The sequence below is a fragment of the Castor canadensis genome, chromosome 17 (genome assembly GCF_047511655.1).
Source record: "Castor canadensis chromosome 17, mCasCan1.hap1v2, whole genome shotgun sequence".
NCBI lineage: Eukaryota > Metazoa > Chordata > Mammalia > Rodentia > Castoridae > Castor > Castor canadensis.
Window position 1 is genome coordinate 64,962,626 of NC_133402.1, and position 25,207 is coordinate 64,987,832.

General features: G+C 34.5%; 1 protein-coding gene across 8 annotated transcripts in view; it reads right to left on the reverse strand.

Annotated features, from left to right (window-relative positions):
- Positions 1-25,207, reverse strand: part of LOC141418462 (PHD finger protein 20-like) — a 307,934-nt gene that overhangs the window by 80,159 nt on the left and 202,568 nt on the right. For all 8 annotated transcript variants that reach the window (XR_012443078.1, XR_012443082.1, XR_012443080.1 and 5 more), the window contains one exon: positions 4,146-4,283. The gene's annotated coding sequence lies outside the window, so the exon portion shown is untranslated. The remainder of the gene's footprint in view (positions 1-4,145; positions 4,284-25,207) is intronic.

Sequence of the window (25,207 nt, forward strand, 5' to 3'; positions counted from 1 at the left end):
TTCCTGACCTCTCTCTATAGAATTCCTTCTCCGGGAGAATCCCCTGGGGATCCTTCATTGGAGAAGGAAGAAAGTGAACTGTCTACATTTTATGGCCTGATTTAGGAAAGAGTAGTACCAATTTCCATGATTCACCTTGTAGGATAAGAATTCTGATTTCTATTGTTCCTTTAAGGGGAGAAAAATGGGACAGGTGTTGGTAGGATGGGAAGAGGTCAGATAGACACTGCTTCTAAGGCCTTCTGTTCTCCTTCAGTTCAAAGTCCTCACATGTCAAAATGCCATACCTTAGGGTATGGTGTTCTAATCCCTGACAGTGCTCAGGACACACCACTCTAAAATAAGGTTACAGGAGAACAGTACATGCCATCCCAATAAAAATCTTCTGCTTATTCTGAACAGGTTATTTTGCAAAACTACAGGCACAGTAATAGTCTGGAAATCTACAATTTTGTAAAAGAAATAAATGAATACACCTGTTTTTTGTTTGTTTGTTTTTTACTAGTATATAGTCATTATATGGAGGGGGCTCCATGTAGTGACAATTCCAATTAGACTTACATTGTACATTGTTTACATTGCCCCCATCGTCTCACCTCCTCAACCCCCTCACATCCCCACTTAAAGCAATTGCAAGAGGTTTCTTAGTTCTGTTTCATATAGGCATATGAAGTCCATCTACCTTAACCTCCTTCCTTCACCCTCCTCCCTCCCACTAGATCCCCCCACCACACACACTGTGCCTATTTTACAGTCCTGGTTTTCATTATTAATATTTAAATACACCTGTAAAGAAAATTTTCTTTAGCAAAAGCTATCTGGACCGGTAGATGAACAGGGGGTATGGTTTAAGTGGTAGAGTGCCTGCCTAGAAAAAGCAAGGCCCTGAGGCCAAAACCCCAATACCACTAAAAGAGAAAAATCATATCTGAGGAAGTGAATCATTCCTAGGCAACATCAATCACCTGAAAGATTTTTATCTAAATAACAAGGCAAACTTTATCACCAGCCCTTTTCTCCTCTCACCCTCAGATAATTTGTTTTCACTACCCTGAAGCCCAGCTCCTCTGTAACTTGGTAGCCCTGGATGTTATATAAGCTTCAGTGATCTCACCCGTGGGATGCCCATGCATGAATGTATATTTAAAATGATCTTTTCCTCTTAATCTATACCCCAGCCAAAGATTTTAGGAGGGTAAAAAAGCCATTTTTCCTTCCATCCTATTGGAAGAGAAATGAAAAAGTGGTGGATGTATTGATAGATAGATGGATAAATAGATAGTGGATTGATTGATAAATAGATCTATCTTTGCAATTCAATTGTGGAGAAAATTAAATATAAAATATAGATTAAATTTGTATATGTAGAGGAAAAATGCAATTGGATATTAAGGAGGTATTCTGATCTCTTATGTGAGTCTATGAAGGAGACCCCCTTTAGGTAGTTAACAGATCTAGTGTATAATCAGTCTTTGACACTGGAGCCATTCTGCCTGTTACAAATGAAGAATATTAGCCAGGAGCCAGTGGTTCACACCTGTGATCCTCACTACTCAGGATGCAGAGATCAGGAGGATCTCAGTTCTAAGTCACTTACAGCAAACAGTACAAGAGACCCTATCTCGAAAAACCTATCACAGAAAAAAGCTGGTGGAGTGGCTCAAGGTGTAGAACTTGAGTTCAAGCCCCAGTACTGAAAAGAAAGAAAAGAGAAAGAAAGAAAGAAGGAAGGAAGGAAGGAAGGAAAGAAAGAAAGAAAGAAAAAGAAAGAAAGGAAAGAAAGAAAGAAAGAAAGAAAGAAAGAAAGAAAGAAAGAAAGAAAGAAAGAAAGAAAGAAAGAAAGAAAGAAAGAAAGAAAGAAAAAGAAATTACTAGGGAACAGGTATGAGGAGGGGGTGGTAAAACCTGGTTATTTTGTAAAACATAGAAAAACCTTTGTAAACTTTTTTAGCTTGCTTCTCTTTCTAAAAGGCATTTTTTGTCTCTTTCTCTCCACCGAAGCTCCAAATGTTTTCTATATCCTGTGGGGACATTGTTCTGACCATGACACAGCTAATGTGAGCTACCAGACGGTCTACATGGAGTTCAGAAGCAGTATTATGAAGGTCACTGGATTGGATAATTTCCATCAGGAAGTAAGAAATGATCTATGATGAAAGGAATTGACTAACTTTACATGTTATTTACTAAATGGAACCCTCAAATATCCAAACGATCCTTTCTCCTTTATAATACTGGGTGAAGACTCTAATTTCAAGGTTGTTCTGATGAAAAAAATCACAGGTAATAGTAAAATGTATCATCTCTGTATATATGAAGACATGAAGCGTCATGAAGAAGTCACCATTTTTGTGTGTGGATCAACTAAATTGTACCATTTATCTATAAGAGAGTAATAAAGGGGAGTTAAAGATATTGGAAGAGATGTGGGTTTCCATGGGTTTAATTCCCAAAATGTCTATGAGAGGCAAAATAATTACAGGTAATTATTCATTTTATTGATTTCTTGTTTCTGTGGGTTCAACTCAAGTACATAATTTGCTTTTTCACTTAAACTGTCCATATTACTTGATTGAATAATGAAACCAAATGAATAGAGAAAATGCTTCAAGAAGTGGTATTACTGGGGTTATCCTTGCTCTAAAGTTCTATGATTTTGATGATTAGTCTTCATGCTTGAAAAATATGTGCATATCATATTTTAATGATTAAAATTCACTTCACTTAGTCTCCATACTTATTGTTGGTTACTAAAACAAAACCATTGAAAGAAAAAAGACTAATAAAGAAAGTAGTTCATGCAGGGGAGAAAAAATATATTATTCTCTATCTTTTATAGTTCTAATCTGAGACACTGTTTAAAAAAAACGGTTAATTGTGGGAAAATTGAAAAAAAAATGAGACCTGCTGAAACCATTCCAGGAATGGGGAAGGAGGAAGGAAGATAAAGGAGAATAATGGAGTGAGTTAATTCAACTGTGATAAACTGCAAGAAATTTTGTGAATGTCACAATGTACCCTCAGTATAACAATAATAAAAAAAAATAATGAATAAAATACAGTACACAGGCAGAAGGTGTGGTTCGAAAGGTATAGCACCTGCCTGGGAAGCAGAAGATCTGAGTTCAAACCACAATACTGCCAAAAAAATTTAAATATGATACAGCATTTTTGAAATATTGGAAATTGATAGATTATTTTAAAACTGATAGTAAATAATGATTATCTGTTGGAAAGAAAGAATTTATTTTTCATCCTGCCCTGTAAATTAGAGTCCAAAAAAATTAGAACTAAAACAGCAATTGCAAATCTACATGTGTATGAGAAGCAGTGTGGAGGAGAGTTAGTTGTGTCCTCCGTTGGGCAGAGGAACTGGGTGGAAATGAGGAGGTGAGTCAGCACTCAGTATGTCAATTTCTAAGAAGGAAGAATGTAGAGAATTTTTATTTCCAGTTGAATTTATATTTTCAAACAAACATCTTTTAGAGTTAAAAAACATAGAAGTTTATTAACTTTTGTCTCATGCCTATATTGGAGGAGGAAACCCAGAAAATGAATAAATCTTTAGGTACATATCAAAGAAAGCCTTTTAGCATCAGGTTTACATAGCCTAAAACAAAGAAAATAAGCACATGAAAAAAACCTCATTTAATGACCTAATCAGGTGAAGTAACTTGAACAAAGATTTATTATGCAGAATTATGTCTGCACAAGTATGCATAATAAATCTCTATTTAGTCATCCCTTACCACCTGGTACAGAGAGGGTGACACTCTTATAAATAGAGATTTCTTTTATATTTACAAATTTATCTTACAAAAAGGGCAACTTTTCAGGGCTACTTCTCTGTCTTCAGTTGCTCAAAATAATCAATATGCCAAAACGAAGGCAGGCTAAGAATATAGTATACCATAACACCACGCTGGCATACTGAGTGCTTTGAGCTGAGAGAGTTTGGAAGGCATCAGAAACAAGGTCTCTCTGGCCTCCTCTCCTCCCGTTTTCTGGTCAAAACAACATAGAGAACAACTAGTTTTCCTTAAGGTAGTTCATAGAAACAGGAAATATCCTAAAATAAACTAAAAAACACATTTGCTTCCCTAATCCCATGAAAGCTGTCTTCCCAGAGGAATCCCAGTCCTTACCTGGAGAAGGAAGCCTACACGAAGAAGCCAAGAATCTGAAGGGACAGGCCTTGCTGGGGTTTTCTTCTCAGCCTGTCACCATGGGATCACTCTTCTGTCCCATTATATTTCCATGCAACTCTCCATTCTTCACCAAACCTAAGAGTAAAAACAGTTTTTCCAGGGTGTATGAATCTTCATCTTTAAATATTCCTGTGCCATGTGAAACTTTGAGTGAATAAATTTGTTAAAATTTTCTCTTGCAAATCTGGAATTTGTTATAGGAATGTTATCCATGACCCTATGGTGTGTGAGGAAAAGCATCACTCCTTTCAACCCCAACATAGTCTTTGCTTCCACAGTCATATTTTAGGGTGGGGTGTCCTGAAATCAAACATGTCTCATATATTTCCATCTGGGCAAAGTAAAAACAGGAAAGTACAAGGGTTCTTGTTGAAATAACAAGACCTAAGGACACTTTACAAATGAATTTCACATTGGGCTGGTGGAGTGGCTCAAGTAATGAGTACCCGCTTAAAAAATGAATTTCACATTATGTAAAAATTTGCATTGTCAAAACCATTTGGATTGAGTCTTTTTTTTATTTGTGGGTGAAAGTATCATCAACACATGTATGTATGTTTTAACTTTGAAAAGTTAAAAATAAATTAAGATTAAAAATCCTGAAAAATGATTTTAAAAACGTGAAATTGGGTAGAAAAGAATATTTTCCTTTTTTTTTTTAATGGACAAAATCGCACCTAGATTATTAATGTAAGAAACTCATTATTGTGTTTCTGGGAAATCATCACTAACAGGTGTTATTCAGCTGTTTAGTTGACATTTCTCATATTCACAAGTATTTTCAGATTTTGTTACCTGTGGGTAATGTTTACATTTCAAAGAAAATTTGAGAAAAAGATGTGGAAATAAATAACATTGCCTCTGGCAATGTGGAATATGCAGACAACACCGTGAAACAAGGACAAAATGCACGCTCCGTCTGGGGAGGGTGGAAAGCACACCTGCAGGTAACAATTCTGAAAATCAAACTTCAGCAAGGCAGCATTTTGAACAGGCTTTCCAGGTACTTCAATAATTTTACTCTTTTGACAAATTAAACCCTGCCTTCAATCTTAGCTCAATCTACAGTTTTAAAAACCAGTCACAATGATGACTGCTTTAGGCCAAGGTCATAAGTTTAACATTTTTGGCTGGTTGGCTTAACCTAGAAACAACAGAGTTCCTGGTAAGGTGTCCCGTGGACTCTCCAAGTGGATTTGAGCAAAAATGCTAATGTCTCAGCATGAAGTGATCTTAGATGTGGGGAAAAAGACTCAGAGTGGAGTTGTTCTGATAGAGTTAGGAATGTCCTTCTGTTCCAAAGCCCACAATGCTAACACTTGCAATTTGATTTAATATCAAGGGATCATTTGAAAGAGTAATTATAATTAATTCGTATCAGCAAATGAGTCTTAACTGTGATCACGTCCTACTGCACAAATGCACTCCTTTTCCACAATGAACAACTACATTTTCTGGGCAGTATGGGAAGATTCTCCACCCTCAAACACACTCTCTTTTGCTTTTAATTTACAGCTAGGTACACAGTGCCTACCTATGCTACAAAATTATTTGTTTGAAAATTGAATTGCTTTTCTTGGAAGATCAAAGAGCCAATAATGGTACTATATATTCTCTTTAAGCTAATACTGGTTCTATGCCAAAGAAATAATTTAAAAGACAGGAATTGATTAGGGCTGGGTAACCTTGTGTGGGAAATGACCTTGTTGCAACAGTAAACTCCAAGTGCTGTAAAAGAAGCTCTCTGAGTGTTTGCTGACAAGAGAGATGTGCAAGTCAAATTAAATGTTCAAATCCCATGGTTTGTTAAATATATTTAAGATACACTGCATGAATCAAAAGGAAAGAAGTGGGGTAAGTTAACACATTTATGGCAGAGTACAAATGTATTCTATCTCAATCTATGGTGCACAATGTTCGATTTTTCCATCTTTCTGACTCCTCTGTGATCACATGGTTGAGGTTCAAGCAAGGGCACTCACTGGCAGGAAGTGCCCTGGGCTAATGAGATATCCTTTCTTCACTGAAGAGACACTGAGACAAGTACACCTGGCTAATAGCTGTAGCTTGCAAATTATCTTGCTGCACAGCCATGGGTTTTGTGTGAGTTTCTTGGGCATAGAACCATCAGTACCAAAATGGGTGTCAACAATGGGTGACTGAATTAAGACCTCATGAATAATGAGCGTTCATATGCCTCATGTATATTTAACTTATCCTGCTACTCTGTGCCTCTGGTGCTGCATGCATATTTGATGGCTCATGAATAATCTGTGCCCTCGGTGACTCCATTCCTCTCTGTGTTCAATGCACACTTGCTCTACTTACCAACATCGTATCTATACTTAACACAGCTTGTGAGCTTCAACCATTTTTTCCTTGCTAGAATTAAATAGTCAGAAATAAACAAATTCAAGTTACACTGCTGTCCCTTGGCTATCATACTCTGAACGGATTTAAACCAGCCCAACAATAAAGATTTTCAGAATTTAGGGAAAAGAAGGGATAAATGGATATGCTTTCATGAGTGTGGGGGTAGAGGGGATGGAGGTATATAAAAATCGATAAATGATGGATGATGGATAGATCTATATACAGATAGATAACAAATAGATGATGGATGGATGAATGGATAGATAGGTGATAGATAGATAGTAAAGAGATGAATATATTCACACGTAATTATGAGACAACAACTTAAATATATAAGAAATATTTTGATTTGGAAATGAAGTTAAAAGGTTACATAATTATGAGAAGAAAATTTTTGAAGTCAACTTAAATGAAATTTATTGATAAGAAACTCAACAATAACCAGGCACCAGTGGCTCACAACTGTAATCTTAGCTATTTGGGAAACAGAGATTAAGAGAATCATGGATCAAGGCCAGGTTATGCAAAAAGTTCATGAGATGAAATGTCAACCAACAGCTGGGCATGCCTTCCCAGCAACATGGGAAGCAGAAATAGGAGTGTTGTGGTCCAGGCTGGTGCAGGCAAAAAAAAAAACAGGCTCTATCTTAAAAATAACCAGTGCTGGAGGTGTAGGCCAAGTGGTAGAGTACCTTCCTAGCAATGGTGAGGCCCTGAGTTCAACCCTTAGTACCATGAAAAATAAGATAAATACAATAAAGGTATTTAAAAGCCATTATTTATAAAAGGCCTGAAATACCATAAAACTAAATTATTTCACAAAGCTAAATATATTAGCATGACTTCAAAATCTCTGCTTTTGCCCTTTGGAATGTAAATACAGCATTACATACCGCTAATTTAGCAATTTATTTTCTGTTATTGCTGAATATAGTACTCAAATAATTTCAGAGGATGCTGTCTTCACATCAAACTCTTCTGTAAGGAGTAACAGTGTAAGAAATGTAAAATAATATGTACCCAGCATGTATTGTTCTAATTATTGACTAATTGTATTGTGGGCAGAATCACTTCACCCAGTGCCATTTGTCAATCTTGACAAATTCAGTCTGCCTACTCTGCTCTCTGAGTAGTTACATTTGATTAAAGGCATTAATTTTAAATTGTAAGCCAGAGTGTTGATCTGTATGTATGCATATGTTAGAAATACAGGTGGTGACTCTGGGAAGAAGATAATGATGATGATATAGCTACTTGGAAGAAAAGAGAAAGAGGAACAATGACACAAAATGACAATTTTAAGTTCTCACAGTCACATTTATCTTTAAATGCTAAATTTGTGCTATATGTTCCTACTGCCATTTGTGCATTCCTTTTTATTCCTGTAGGCTGTTTTTTTTTTTTTAAATCTTCTACTGCTGGACATTTTGGGTAGATTCCAGGATTTTGTTCTTATAATTAAAGTTTCTAAGACATACTTGTGCAAGTATTTTTCTTTTCTTTTCTTCTGTGTGTGTGTGTGTGTGTGTGTGTGTGTGTGTGTGTGTGGTGGTTTTTTATTTTTGGTGGCACTGGAGCCACAATACTGTCAGAGCTTCAGATATTATTAATGTTTTTGAATCATTTGAGTTGAATTTGGTACGGGGTGAGAGATAGGGGTCTATTTTGAGGTTTCTTCAGGTTCATGTTCCATTTTCCCACCATCGTTAAAGAGGCTGTCTTTTCTCCAATCTCCTTTGCCAAATATCAGTTGATTATAAATAGGTGGGTTTATTTGGACGTTTTCTATCTTGTTTCATTGACACATTTCTTTATTTTCGTGACAATACCATACTGGTTTTGCTACTTTGGCTTGGAGTATGTCTTGAAATCAAGTGTTACGATGTTTCTTTTTACGCAGGGTCTTTCATGGTTCGATAAGAAATTTGGGATTGTTCAGTGAAGAATGTCATTAATATTTGGAAAGCAATTGCATTGAATTTGTGGATCTTTTGGGTAGTATGGACATTTTATCAATAAGAATTCTCCCAATCCTTTAACATAGGAGGGCTTTGTACATTTTAGGTTCATCTTTAGCTTCTTCAGAGTTTTGTGATTTCCATTGTAGAAGTCTTTCACTATATTAGTTAACTTTAGTCCTAGGTATTTATTTTGTGGGAGACGATTATGACTGGGATTGTTTTCATGATTTCTTTCTTAGCAGGTTCATTGTTGATGCATAGAAAAGATGTGGACTTTTTATGTTGATTTTGCATCCTGCCACTGTGCTGAATTCACTTACCAGTTCTAGTAGTCTTTTTGTGGAGTTTTAAGGTTTTCCTATGAATAGAGTCATGTCATCTATAAGCAGAATTCATTTGACATTTTTCCTTCCTATTTGCATGTCTTTTAATTGCTTTTGGCTAAAATTTCTAGTACTGTATTCTAGATCTTAGAGGATTGTTTCACTGATAAAATCTTGAATCCTGGAGTGAAACCAACTTGATCATGGTGTATGATCCTTTAGTATCTTAGTGTTAATGGAATTCTATTTGCAAGCATTTGATTGAGGATTTTTTATTTATGTTCTTTCATAATTTTGTTTATACTCTTGGTCAACTTTTATAGGTCATTTGTGCCCAGAATTTGTCTATCTTTCTATTTTCTGTATTTTCTCATCTGTTAATATATAGTTTTTCAAAATAATCACTAATGATCCTTTGAGTGTCGGTGGTATGAGATGCAGAGTTTCCTTTTTCAACTCTAATTTTATTTACTCTACTCAGGTTTGCTCTCTTTCTCTCTCTCTCTCTTTCTCTCTCTCTCTCTCTCTCTCTCTCTCTCTCTCTCTCTCTGTGTGTGTGTGTGTGTGTGTGTGTGTGTGTGTGTGTGTGTTGGTTAGATCAGCTAAATATTTATTTATTTTGTTTACCTTTTCCAGTAATCATCCTTTTGCTTTTACACTTTTTATTTATACTGATTTGGAGCATGGTTAGTACTTGTTTTCTAAGACCTTGAGATGCATCACTAAGTTGTATATTTGAGGTCTCTCTCTGGCTCTCTCTCACTCTGTGTCTCTCTTATCTTCCCCCACTCTCTCTCAATCCAAATGATCACTACTATCATTACCATAAATTTTCCTCTTACTATTCTTTTGCTGTATCCCCCATGCTTTCTTATGTTATATTTTCATTTTCATTTATTTCATTGAATTTGTAATTTCCCTTCTGACTTTCTCAACTGTTCACTTTTCACTCAGTCTTCATGTATTTATATATTTCTGAAGTATGTTTCCTGTCCCTTTCTAGTTTCATTTCATTGTGATAAAAAATAGAGAACATAATGCAATCATTTTAAAAATTAAGACTTGTTTGTGGTCAAGGATGCACTCTGTTCCAGAGAAAGTTTCTATGTGTTCTTAAGATCTTGGGTGGAATGTCAGTCAATATCTGTGCTGTTTTTATACAATTTTCTTCAGTGCCAGGTGTTGAATCCAAGCTATGCCCTCAGTGAGACAAGCCCTCTGACCCTAAACCACATTCCCAGGCATAAAAATATGCTACGACCACTTGATCTATACTGTAGTTTAACATTTCTTTGTTGATTTTTTTGTCTAGATGACCTACCTATTCGTGAGAGTGGGTACTGACATTCTCTACTGTTATTTTGTTGGAGTCTAGCTCTCGCTAAGGTCTAATGACACTTTTTAATATATAAAGAGTTGCTCCAATATCAGATTCATGTCGATTCATATTAATTATATCTTTTTGATGATTTGGTCCTTTGATCAGCATATGGTGACTTTCTGGGATTCTTACTGTTTTTGATTTAAAGTTTATCTTGTTACATATAAATATAGCTACTCCTGCTTGTTTTCAAATTTCATTTGCTTTTAATAACACTTTCCATCCTCTCACTTTAATTCTGTGTGTGTCCTTAGAGATGTGATGAGTCTCTTGCAGGTAGCAAATTGTTGGATTTTTTATTTTTTTTTTTTGAGATAGTTTCTCACTATGTAACTCAAGTTTGCCACAAATTTATAAACTCAGATTCCTGAGTGCTGAGATTAGTCACGTGCACCATGCCCAGCCAATGTTTGTGGCTTTTAACTGGAGAGTTAAGACCATTTGTATCATGTTACTAAGCAAAGGTATGTACATGAGCATATCATATTGTTGATTTTCTTCTTCTTGGTCCACCATGAGGTTAGTGGCTTTGTTTCTCCATATGCTCCCACCACAATACTCTGATCACCCCATATTGGTGCAGAAGCAACAGGGCAACCTTGGATTTTTATCACTGAAATCAAAGACCAAAGTAAATCTTTCCTTCTTTAGGTTTCTTTTTTCAGTTATATTGTCACAGTGATGAAAAACTAAGTCACACCCTCTTATCTTTGGTTCTTAGCAATTTGATTATCTTGTGTCTAGGTTTGACTTACCAAGCTATACATATTTATGGATTGATCGTTTCAATTAAAATTTTAAAATTTTGTCCATTACTTCTTGAGATAAATTTTCTGAATAATACCCCATTCTTTGCTTCTGAGATTCTAAAATGTTTTTTTCTATAATTTCATGTCATTGCTTTTTGCTTTCTTTTTGCTTCATTTTTTATTTCAACTTATATTTTTCTACTTCAACAATATTTTCATTTACAAGTTTCATTCTATAGTTTTCTTTGTATGGTTTATTTCAGAAATTGTTTTGCTTATACTAAAATATATTTTAATTTTATATTACTAATTTTGCTAGTGACATTTCTCATCTGCTCTTTTGTTCTATCTTTTCTGTCAATTGTTAATCATATATATACATATATGTATACACATACACATGCACATATAGACAGATATACATATCTATCTATATATATATCTCTTTTGAAACTTTTGAAGTCCTTATGCTTTCATGATAATTCCTACATATAGGTTATTTAAGGAATTAATTTTTATTAAACTGCTTCTTCAGTTTTTGTAATGTTACGTTATATGCTAAGTAATGAATATAAAATGGTAGGGTTGCCTGAGAAAACAGTATTTTTCTACAGTACAAGCTATGTTTTAGAACTGACAACTATGTGCAGGCTTGATCCTTCTTTTGTTCAACATTAGTCAATTTGTTGTGTGTCTGAGCACACGTTTGCAAACACTTACTTTAGCTTTATAGCAATTTGACATACAGTATTTGTTCATGCATTTTTCACGAAGTATATAGTTTTATTATAATTCCATTACTGAAACAAGAAATGTTAAATATTCATAAATAAAACATCTTTGAAATATCCACTGTTTCCTAATATAATTTCAGGTATATAATACATTAGGCATACATACGTTTAAATGTATTGTCTTAATTACACAACATGAAAAGATCCCAGTGAAGTATAACACTATTGAGAAGACAAACATCATAGCAGAATACAGAATTATTTAGTATCAATAATTCTTTAAATACAATAATAGCATTGTTTCTTTCAAAAACATTTGAATACAAAGCAGAAGATATGTTTGTTATATGTATTTGTGTCTTTGTGTGTGTTTATGTGTATGAAAATGTCAAAATTGAATATCAACTGTCATTCATTGGACAGCAAAGAAAATATTGTTGAAAATGGTGTTGAAAAAATATGTTAATGAACTGGAAAATTAACAATGTACAAGAAGTTAATCATTTATTTTTCAATGCCTTGAATTTATACATCTTGGCAAAATTAAAAAGACATGAGAATGACGAGTCATTTGAAATGCTACTGAAGTCAGTATGACAGGGTAATATTTCCTTAGTATTTGCTTTATTGATAAAGAGCAAGCTATGTATACTTCTGGCTATAAAAGAAGAGCTAGCTAGTAGGTCAGTTTACTATAACTGATATTTAGATCTGTGCATAATTATACTATTTGTATTAGCTGCTTATGTAACTATGATCTTAGCAAATTATAGACTATTCTGATTCTTTATAGCCTGATGTGAAAATTACTTCTGTTTTGCTTCAAATTCAGAAATACCAGGGAAAACATCACCAGTAAAGAAATAATAACAAATAAAGAAAGAGATAAAGAAAAAACCATAAAATTTGACATTACTTCTAACAGAATTCCCCAATTAAGCAATTTGGGATTTTCCTTGTGGGGAATTTTTCTTTTGTATATTTGATTGCTTTAATAGATACATGAATATCCCAGTTATTTATTTCTTCTTAAATGGTTATTATGAATTTGTGAAAGGCCAATAATTTCTCTATTTCACAGAAATCACATTTATTAGCATAAAATTATTAATAACATTGACTTATTGTAACAATATCTGAGGACTCTGATTGTGTGTTTTCTCTTGTTTCTGATATTGATATACTGTGTCATCTCTATTTTATTTTCTTCTTGGGTTTTACTGATTTCATCGATTGTTCAAGGAAACAATGTTGGGATCTATTAATTATTCTGTATTGTGTTTTGTTCCATTTCCTGTTTAATTGATTTCTGCTCTGACATGGATTATTTCCCTTTGTCTGTTTACATACAGCTCTTTTTCCTGTTCTAAATGTATAGGTTGATACCACTGACGTTATGGCTTCCTTCTTTTCTGGCATTGGTATTTCAGTCTACAGATTCTTCTGTACTATGCTTTGTGTACCTCACTCATATTCTCATAGTTTGACATTGTTTTTGTTTTTCTCTTAATAAGCCTTACAATTTCACTTGCTATTTTCTTTTTTTTACCCATCAGTATTTAGAGAATTTTTGTTTAGTACACCAATATTTATGGAATTTGCAGACTTTTTTTTCTTTTTCTGAGACAGGGTCTTGCTATGTAACTTGGCTTGGTCTTGAAATTGATCCTTTTGCCTCAGGCTCCTGAAAGCTGGGATTACTGGTGTGTGCCACTGTGCCTGACATTTTTATTGTTGATCATAACAGATGTTCATTAGAAATTCTGCAAGCATGAGAAGAATGAAAAAATACATAAATGGACTTTTGGATTTTAAGAAAGTACTTAATTTGGATCTAAATGTTTATCTGTTTGATGCAGATGCTAATATATAACTTATGTAGTATTTGTTAAGTAATTATGAGAATTTTATAAAAACTCAACATAAATTTATATTACTTTTTTTTCTAACTTGAAAACACAAAGAGTAACATGAATGGCATTATAAGTATAAGAAAAAAGTAATACAAAAGACAAAGGCTAAAATGAATAAATTGCCTAATATTTTGAGGTCATGGCAACAAATTGCATGTACCTAGCATCAATAAAAATGTTGTGTACGTAGGAGAGAGTAGATTACTCTTAGACAGAATAATCTGGCATTTGCAAGTGGTCCTATGCGTTGGGAATTACGGAGGTCATTAGAAAGTCATCTCCTTCTTCTTACAAGCAGACTTGGACTGGGCAATGAGAGTCACTGGTGAAATGTGCATCTCTCAGAGGAGTCACCACTCCTAGTGCGTGCTCTAGCAATAACAACTGGAGCTGGGAAGGAAACTCATCATGAATTTAGCATTAGAATCACAGAAAAACTTAAACTTTCACATACAGTGTTATAACTCTGGTTCATGTTACAAGTTCTATGTTCATGTTCCTATTTTAAGTGAATGAAAGAGTTGTGTAATTAAGGTATCAAAACAAATATTAAGCTAGTTCTTATAAAAATTTAGCCTACAGTGATTGACAAGAAAGTTTAGACAACTTCTCAAGGATCTCTCAACAAACCAGCATTTTTGAAGTTCACTGAATCATTTTGACAAAATGTTGTTATATGTTGTATCTCGTATGATTTCAGTGATGCATAGGGATTTTATCTGTTTGATTTAGAAGCATCATCCCTCTTCATGGACATATTTCATATATTGCTATACTTGAAGATCCAGTTAACATATTTCAACTACATGTCATTAATTAAAGATTATGTTTTGGTTCTTGTGGGGAAGAAATGAGATGTGCTTTTTATGCACATTCTAAAATCTATATGTTTTATTTTTATGTATTGAACATTTAATATGTTCTGATACTACATTTCCAGAGATAATTATTACTCGAGTATAGGCAAAAAAATATTTGCTTCAATTTTTTGGATACTTTCCAATACTTAACGTTTAGAAAGCAAAAATATTATGTCAAGTTTACTCAATATTTTTTAATATACAGTCATCCATTTTCAAATTAAGGGATAAGAACATAAGATTTTAAAAATAAGTTATAATATAGTTTGGGCACCCTTCTTTTACATGGATTGTCTTGCAGAATTTGGGGATATCTGTATCATGTTGTGTTTCCTACTTGCAGAAAATACAAAAGAAAGATATGGATTATAGAAATATGAATTTCTTTTATATTTTCATTGGTCATGTTTACCACTGTCATAAACTCAAAAAATGGATATTATCAAAATAAGTATTATGGTAAAAATCAAATAACTCACATCTATTATTAAAGGATTAATTGCTACAGGGACTACTTTCTCTCAATAACTAAGACAACCAAAGAAAATACATGAGTAACTGTTTTCAAATGTGAGGCAATGGGTAACATAGGCCATTGCTCCCAGAAAGATGGAAACAGACAAGTGATCACAATGACTATCTTGTTTTACTTTGTGGAAGCAAATATAAAGTATTAGCTCCGGAAAGGGGACAGAAACCCAAGGTGGCAATTAAGGAGACAGAAATCAGAGTTGAGAGAAAGTGGTTAGACTCAGGTATGCATAGTGCATTCAACGAAGAAATCAAAGGTTCTAACTTGCTAGAGAATATAAACTACCCATTGACTGAACACTGCTCTTACCCTCATTCAGCAAATACCAAGCTTGTAAAGGATCAAACTGATATCAAATTACTGTGTAAAAGAACAAAACTCAACATTATTTATAAGATACAACAAACCCCATCCACAGGAATGTAAAATGAATGATGGTTGGAAAATAAAAATTAAGAGGTATAAGTAAGACTGAGAACAGAGGCGGCAGCAACACTACCTGTATCCTGCGATTTCCTCTTTAAAATGAGAAACAAGGAAGGAGAAGGCTACTCTCATCTACCACAGTGAAGCATGCCATTAACCTAAGCTTCTTCTCTCCTTTCCCCCTGTACACCCTCATGTGACAGGTGTCTTGCCCCATCTGTGGTATGAATGGATGTCAGCTAGAGACACCAAGAGCAATGTGAACAAAGAAGACTTGCTAATTTCCCTCTTATTACTATTAGATCATGTATTTCTATCCTCCAATCATACTGCTGCATGTTTGCAATTACAAGAGGAAAGACAGTAACACTACACTGAAAAGCTCAGCTGCCACCACCTTAACCATGGGAAAACACAGACAAGAGTGTTCATAGCAAGTTTATCCTCATCCTCAGTAGCCAATCACTTGAAATAATCCCAATGACCAGCAACATGGATGGATGTATAAATCATAGTATTTCATTACAAAAAGGAAACACAATTGAATCAGGTAGCCTCACAGAAGATTATTGCATTATTTTGAGTGAAGGAAACCAAACACAAAAGACTGTACACTGCTTGATTCTATTTCATGAAATCTCAAAATGGCAAAGTAACAGTGGCACACAGCAGATTTGTGGTTTCCATGATAAGATAAAGAAGAGATTGATCATGAACTTCTGTGGGAAAGCAGTAACACAAGATTCTATACACTGATTATGGTGACAGAGATACAACCAGATGTGCTTCCCAAAACTTATTGAAATGTAGTCTTCATTGGATAGTTTTATTGAAGGTAAAATTTACAACAAAAAGCAGAATTAAAAAATGCTACTCAATGACAAGGAGTTATCAAATGAAGCTAAAGAAAATGTGGTTTCTAAAAGAAATTAGCAAAGAGTCCATTAAATGGATTATGCAGATTTGGAGGTTTCCAGGGGTTTTAATTATTCCCTTGAGACAAATGAGATCTTGTGTTGGAGGCTTGAAAACAGGAGACTCCGTGAAGGATGAGTCTTGTGAACCTGGAAAGATATAGAAGTTGGAGATATGGGGAGTTTATTTGATGAATACTTCCTTCAAGAACGAAGTGGACTGATAGAATGGCTCAAGTGGTAGAGCACGTGCCTTATCAGGGTGAGGCCCTGAGCTCAAACCCCAGTACTGAGCTCAAACCCCAGTACTACAAAGAAAAAAATAGAATAATTGAAGTGGCTTTAAGCAGCCAGCTCTGCTGTGCAGCTTTTTACAGTAGTTCACTTTACATTAGTTTACATGAAGTTTTATGCAATGCGGTCCTTTAGTTTCTAACTTTTCTCATTCAACATAATGATTGGGGGATTTGTTCAAGTTTTAATGCATCTGCAGTTCATCCCTTTTTATTCATTGTGTAGAGCTACTTCATTTTGTTTATACATCCACCTGTTGGTAGATTTTTGTTTTGTTGTAAATGTGAAGTTCTTATAAATAAATCTGCTGCAAACTTAATGAGACCTGTTAAAACTATTCCTGGAATGGGGGGAAGAGAAATAAAGGAGAATGATGGAGGGGGTGAATCCTGCTATGGTATATTGTAAGAACTTTTGTAAATGTCACAATGTACCTCCAGTACAACAATAATAAAAAGATACAAATAGATAAATAGTAAGAGATACTTAAAAAACAATTTAGAAAGAAATTAGGAGATGTGTGAGGGAATGAAAATTTCCCTAACCATTAGGACAATTATTATAACAAATTTATATTCTCAAAGTTTGTTACTTTCAGGTATATGTAATTTGAGGTTTCATTTACTTTATAGAATGAATTTCAAAAGACTTAACAAGGTTTGAATTGTGAGAAATCATAAGAAGGAGAAAAGAAATCTGAATCCAAAAATTTAACACAAGTGACATAAAGCATACTAAAATTGCAGGAGTTGGAAAGGGGTAAGGTAAATTCTAGAAACATCTGGGTATTAAAGTCCAGTTGTAAGATGGAAATGACTGTGCTGGTCAGGTGACACTAGGATTAAAAGTGTAGCTATTGGTATCTTATGCAAGACTTCATAAAATGATGAACACTTACAAGGCAGAGAAAATAATTTAGATGGAGGAAAAGAGACAATAGAGTGAAGAATTTTGGACATCCATTCACACAGGATGGGAGAGAAAAGCATGGAGAGAAGCAGAAAGAGCACTGTAAAGAAAGGAGGAGAAACAGGTTATTGTGGAATACTAGAGCTCAGAGCTATCCATCAACCTTTTCTTGCTCCTTCCTTGGCTACAATGCTGTAAGAAGCATCCCAAGAATGTTTATGTTCTTCATCTTTAGAGGTTTTTTCTTTCTTCTAATATTCTTCACTTCTAGTCAGTTGGATATATCCACATTTTGTTGAAGAACATATGTGGAGAGTATGATTATAATAGCATATTTTCTTACATTTATAAATAAAGTGCTACACATTGGTGGTAGTTCATAGCTTTATACCGGTAAAACTTTCTGTAGCAAGAACAAAAAAATCTTGCTGCAATTAGTTGATCATTATGCACTCGTAATGGTGACATGCATCAGTGAGAAGTGAACGTAGCCCTTCCTACAGAATTATCCTCAAGAACTCAGAGTTTTAAGTCCACAGTTCTGTCAATTTTAAACAAATGGCAGATTATATGAACTTTAATGTGAACATTGAATTTAATCACCGTATGAATACCAGTAAATTTTTTGTAATTTAAAGATATTAGGTCATTATTACGTCTGTCTAAACATGCAGTTTGTTGTAGTATTAAGTGGAAAGATTGACAGCATTCACTATGTGCTACTCATTTCTTGGTATGCTAAGATTTACACAAATCTACTCAAGCATAAAATATTCTAGACACCAAATGAACAAAAGCTTTGGATTATCAATCTTATTCCTTAATATGACAAACCAGGTTACATTTTACTTTAATCTGGTGGAAAATTGTTTTGCAATATTTATTTTATTAAGGTAAAAGACACTATTGTCATTAATCAGAAAAGTATACAATTGCTTATCTTTCGAGGCAGCATACATGTATATGTGTGTGTGTATACGTAGGTACATCTATACATATGTATAAATATTCAAAACAGTAAAGCCACTGAGACAAATTGCAGCTGTGCTTTCAAATCTAAATATTTTAGATACCTTTCTATGAGATTTTTAGACAATGCACACCTGTAAAACCATATGTGCCAAAATCATCTGTATGTTATTTCAGCAAAGTAATTCCTTTAAATTAATTTATATAGTCACTTCCTCAACTTGGAAGCCTGACACTCATCAGAGCATTCATTGACCAAACTAGGTGTCAGTGCTGACCTCTGCTTCTCCATCATGGAGATTTCATTCAGAGCTTTCATTGCCAGTCCTGTGCGTGTGTGTCACTCATGTGACCTGTGCAGCCAAAGCAATATATTGCTTTGCATTAATTGTATCAACTAAATATAAAAGAGTATGTGGATGAAGTTTTACATATTATCTCCCCACAAGTGTCGTGGCCTTCACAAATTCCTACAATTTACCTCCATCCCCAGCAATCATTGAGCAATACACGACAATAATTTACTTATCTGCAGAAACATATTCCATCTGCACTGTCAAACAGGCCTACTCTGTGGAATTTTTCTGAGACTATGTCACATTGCTTTGTCATGACATGTTTTCTTTTCTAAAGAAGAATGGATGATAAAAATGGACATGACAGTGGTATGTCACATGGTATAATGGCTTTAATTTTTAAGTAAAAAAACACGTCTCAGATAGCAAAAAGTTGGCAAATGTTGGCACAGACAGATCTTAACCATCTGACATTCAAAGCAATTTTTATTGATTTGTTATGCTACTCATTTTATTTCAACTTCTCTTCTATCAACTAAAATGTAGGAAATCTTTTTACACAGAGTCTTTTTTTTTGCTTAGAACTTTGGCTCATGAGATCTTCTATTGAGTAGTGTTTTGTCCTGACTGGCTCATCCTTTCAATATCAGATTTTTAAAATGCTTCTTGGATATAAAGAGGTTTAAATGGCAGCTAGCCTGGAATTTCAAGAACATACGAGCAGATTGACATGAGAAATACTTGCAGGTTAAATTGAAAATTCAGTCAACATTGAAATAAATATAAGAGAAATTTCAAAATACAGGTTACCTGTTTTCAAATTCATATGCTATTTTATTTGAATCAAGGGGAAATTGGGAAATAAAACAAAACTCAATTTAATCACTATTGAGCAGAACAACTATGCAATGAAGATTTATATAGAAGGAGACTCAGAAGCTCAGGCTCATTGAGTGACATGTTTTAAAGAATGACATGAGAATGATGTAACAAGAAACACAAATCTCTATTAACACGCTCTGACAAGCTAGTTTGGCTTCCGTTATCTAAGTGTCAGGAAAGCAAGACAGCTTAATGAGCCAACACTATACTGTCTTCTGAGTGAGTATTCTTAAAACACTAAAAAATATGTAGAATTTTTCTTTCCTACAAAATTATATATTTGAGGTTTTTGTTCTTATGACATTTTTCATCTAGAAGATAATGGTGAAATGATGAAAACAAAAGCTAGTATCTCATAGGAAAAATTACTCTATTTACAATTTTGGCAAAATTTTCTTCTTGGCTGGGCTCAGGATTGCAAAAGATTAGACTACTGATGGTAAGTGGAAGCCATTATAATCAGTAATAAGTCATCTTTGTTCAACCTGTGAAATCTCAAATCAACTCAAACATATAAGAGTCCAATATAAGGCCACAAAAGTAGTAGTTGTAATGTACCCATTCTGTATGCATTCTTTTGTGTCTGTTCAGTTGTAATATGTTTCTTTAGTTGGTACAAACTCAAAATTTTTCTCCAGTGTTTTTTCTCCAGTGAGTATGAAAACCTAAATGATAGGTGAAGCCATAAGACTTTTGTTTGACTGAGAGTGTTTTGTTTTGTTTTTCACTTTGTACATGTTCTCACAATGATGAAGGGCAAACCTTTATAATAAGCATTCTCACTCGGAGAACAACTGTAGATAGAACTTTTCTCTGATTTCTTTGATGAATGACTATAATTTCCATTATGAAAAACATGCTGTAAAGAATCACAGAGTTGCTGTGCTTTACCATTGTCCTTGGTAAGTGAAGGACCTCAGTAGGTGGATCGAGTAGACATCAGATCGAGGTTTTCTCTAGGTGCCATTTTGTGGGAGGTTTATCCTGCAGGTGCTTCTCGGCTGTTCAGTGCTTACTACAAAATATCTTTTACTTTCCAGTTAATTCTAACCACTTCTCTGAATCTTCTGACACAAGGGCCTTAGGACACACCACTTCCAACAAGCTGCAGGTCTGACTCTTTTTTATTTGTTGGGTTTTTTTTTTAATCATATTATTCACTTTAAGAAATTTCTGGTTTTATCCATGAATCCTGAATACTTATCCTTGAAAAGTCACTGCATACTAAACATTGATTTTTCTCATGTATTTTATATACTTTAAAGACATTCTGGGGAAAATTCCACCTTTATTTTTCATAGATAATGGGTAGAAGTTTTATTTTGTGCATAATGTTTTAAAATTAAGATTTATTTTTCCAGAATTTAATGTGAACACTATTTACATATGTTTTGGATAATCACAATATTGCTGGAACTTTTTTTGTTATTGTTGTTAATCTAGAGGAAGACTTTTTCTTATTTTCCTAAGAGGTATGACATTAAATTTTCAAGTCAGAAAAAAGATTGCTACATGAATTATGGTATACTCAAAAGCGGTACAAACATTATTATGATTCTTTGACTAACTTCTTATGTAGAATTTTCTAACATATCAAAAAATCATTAAAGGATCCCAAAATAGGAAATAAAAGTATCATTTCTTCCTACAAGAGTAGTCAAAGAAAACCTCTCTGACATGTACATCTCTGAGCATGAAACACTGCTTTCTGTGAAGGAATGCTATGTTCAGTGTGTTTGCCTTTGGAAATAGTAAATCTAAGTGATGAAGAAAGAACTTACTACATTATCCTGTTCTTAATTATGTTTTATTGGGAAGGCAGAGGAAGTGGTTTTCAATGTACCACCTGACAAGAATCTGGTTTCAACCAGGTAGATGATAAAGATGTCAGAGTAAAAACAGAAAATGAGGCTTATTGTGTCCTTCAGAGCAGAGACCATGTGACATGTGTGTTTGGTCTTATTTCTGTTTTACTTCCAGTAACTAGTTTACATTCATTTAACCCATCCTAAATTCATCTACCAATCGAGTTATTATAATTAATAAACACTGACTGTGATAGTATGCTGACATCTCAGAAATTCTGGATAGTTGATGGCCATGTATGGTTAAAATTACTTCCACATTATTACCTCTAAGATATATCTGTTGAGATGCAATAGGCTTCAATCACACTTTTCAAGGTTTCGTAAGAGTAGAACAGGAAAGAAATGCTTATCTCATACAATAAAGGACTGTAGTACCAAAGGGATGTACTCAGAAATAGGGCACTTTATAAGAGCCATTGTAGACAATGGCTCATAGGGGTCTTAAGTGTAGAAAACAAAAACATCTGTTATTCTAGGAAGATTTAGAAGGAAAGATTTATTCCTAGGTATTGGAATCCTAGAGAGATCCTTACCAGAAATTTATAAGAATATTCTCGAAATTGCATTGTAGAACTGACAATTTGAGCAACACTGGAGCCCCCTGCATCTGCCACCCTTGTCTACAAAGGTAGCCATCCATGTTAATGTATTAATTATCGGGAAGAACTTGTCTGTGTTCTGGAAACAAAGAAATTTGGGAAATGTGAGCTTGAATATTTCTACAGTAAAAAGGTGGAGTTTTTATACTGTGTAGGATGATCAAACTGTGGAGAAGGTACTCTAATATTTTTGCAACATTCAACTGCATGGGTGTTTAAATTCTGCTCTGAGAAAATGGTACTTTATATTCCAAAGAAAATGTAGTCTAAGTTTGATGGGTATAAATCTTGCTTTGATGGCAGTTCAGTCTGGTAAGTGCCATAACACTTTCAAACTATACAACCGATTGCTCCAATTTCAGCATGGTGTACAAACCTCTAATAATCTAACTTCCCAAGTACTTTTCCAAAGGCAAAGAATGTTCATATTAATTAATATATTTTTTAAAGGTAACAATGTCTTTTGTCATACGTTTTATTTACTTATTTTTCATTTATTCACATGTGCATACATTGTTTGGGCCATTTCTCGCCCCTGTCCCCCACCCATTCCCTCTCCCCCCCACCTCGCTTCCAGGCAGAATCTGTTCTGCCCTTATCTCTAATTTTGTTGAAGAGAGAGTATAAACAATAATAAGGAAGACAAAGCATTTTTGCTAGTTCAGATAAAGATAGCTATACAGAGAGATTCCTAGCATTGGTTCCATGTACAAGTGTGTTACATCCCAAATTGATTAATCTCTAACTGACCTTTTCACTAGTTCCTGATCCCCTTCTCATGGACATTAAATGATAACATGTTTTGAGTGTCTTACCTATCTCCATACCTCCCTTATGTGCTCTCACCTTATCATGTGACCCATGTCCAATCACATTACTGCATTTGCCCTAGATCTAAAGTCCACATATGAGGGAGAACATATGATTTTTGGTCTTCTGAGCCTGGCTAACCTCGCTCAGAATGATGTTCTCCAGTTCCATCCATTTACTTGAGAATGATATGGTTTCGTTCTTCTTCATGGCTCACTAGAATTCCATTGTGTATAAATACCACATTTTCTTAATTCATTCATCAGTAATGGGACATCTTGGCTGTTTCCACAACTTGGCTATTGTGAATAGTACTGCAACAAACATGGGTGTGCAGGTACCTCTGGAGTAACCTGTGTCACATTCCTTTGGGTATATCCCCAGGACTGTGATTGCTGGATCATATGGTAGATCAGTGTTTAGATTTTCAAGAAGCCTCCAAATTTTTTTCCGGAGTGGTTGCACTAGTTTGCATTCCCACCAACAGTGTAAGAGGGTTCCTTTTTCCCCACACCCTCGCCAACACCTGTTGTTAGTGGTGTTGCTAAATGATGGCTATTCTAACAGGGGTGAGGTAGAATCTTAGTGTGGTTTTGATCTGCATTTCCTTTATGGCTAAAGATGGTGGGCATTTTTTCATGTGTTTTTTGGCCATTTGAATTTCTTCTTTTGAGAAAGTTCTGTTTAATTCAGTTGCCCATTTCTTTATTTGTTCATTGATTTGGGGGAGTTTAGTTTTCTGAGTTCCCTGTGTATTCTGGTTATCAGTCCTTTATCTGTGAATGGAATTGTTTCCATATATTCTTTTTCAGTTTGTTTGTTATTGGTGTATAGAAAAGCTAATGATTTTTGTAAGTTGGTTTTGTATCCTGCCACCTTGCTGTAGCTGTTGATGGTGTTTAGGAGTTTTGGGGTAGAGTTTTTTGAGTCTTTAAGGTATAGGAGCATATCGTCTGCAAATAGGGATATTTTGACAGTTTCTTTACCTATTTGTATTTCTTTTATTCCTTCTTCTTGCCTAATTGATCTGGCTAAGAATTCCAGTACTATGTTGAATAGGTGTGGGGAGAGTGGGCACCCTTGTCTCTTTCTTGATTTTAGGGGAAATGGTTTCAGTTTTTCACAATTGATCTATGATGTGATTTAGTTCTAGAATTTCTTTATTGATTTTTTTGTTTGGGTGACCTATCCATTGGTGACTCCAAACAGTGCCTTTTGGTGGGGGAATTAATCTGCTAATATTCAGTGTTAGTATTGGTAGGTATGTGGTAATTCCTTTCATTTAGTTGTCTTTGTTCTTGTTGGGTTTGATTGTGTGCAGCTGAATCAGTGTTACTCTCTACTTTCTTGCCTTTTCTTCTCCTGTACTTTGGTACTGCCTGCCTTTTTATGGTTTTGTTTGCTTTCACTTTTTGTGTGCAGAATTACTTGAAGAATTCTTTGTAGTGGTGGCTTTGTGGTCACATATTGTTTTAGTTTCTGCTTATCCTGGAAGACTTTTATTGCTCCATTTCTTTTGAATGATCATTTTGCTGGGTAGAGCATCCTATGGTTGAAGTTATTTTCATTCAGTGCCCAAAAGACCTCACTCCATGCTCTTCTTGCTTTTAAGGTTTCTGTCGAGAAGTCTGCTGTGATTTTGATGGGTTTTACTTTTGTAGGTTGTTTGCTTTTTCTCTCTTACAGCCTTCAATATTTTTTCTCTAGTCTACGTTCTTGTTGTTTTAATGAGAATATGGCATTGGGTAGTTCTATTTTGGTCAAGTCTGTTTGGTGTCATGGAGGCTTCCTGTACCTAAATGGGCATAGTTTTCTCTAGATTTGGGAAATTCTATTATTATTTTGTCAAATATATTATGAATTCCTTTTGCTTGCACCTCTTCTCCTTCAATGCCCATGATTCTCAGGTTTGGTCTTTTGATGGAGTACGTGAGTTCTTGCATTTTCCTTTCACAGGTCTTGAGTTGTCTGACTAGTAGTTCTTGTTTTTCCTTTAATTACCATTTAATCTTTGAGTTTTGAGATTCTGTCTTCTGCTTGTTCTAGTCTGCTGGAGTGGCCTTCCTTTTGTTTTGTATTTCTGTTTCATTATTTTTTTCTGAGGTTTTCCATATGGTGGATCACTTCCTCTTTAATATTGTCAACTTTCATCCTTAATTCATTTATCTCTCTAATTATGGTGTGCTCTGTTTCATTTTGGTGTTTA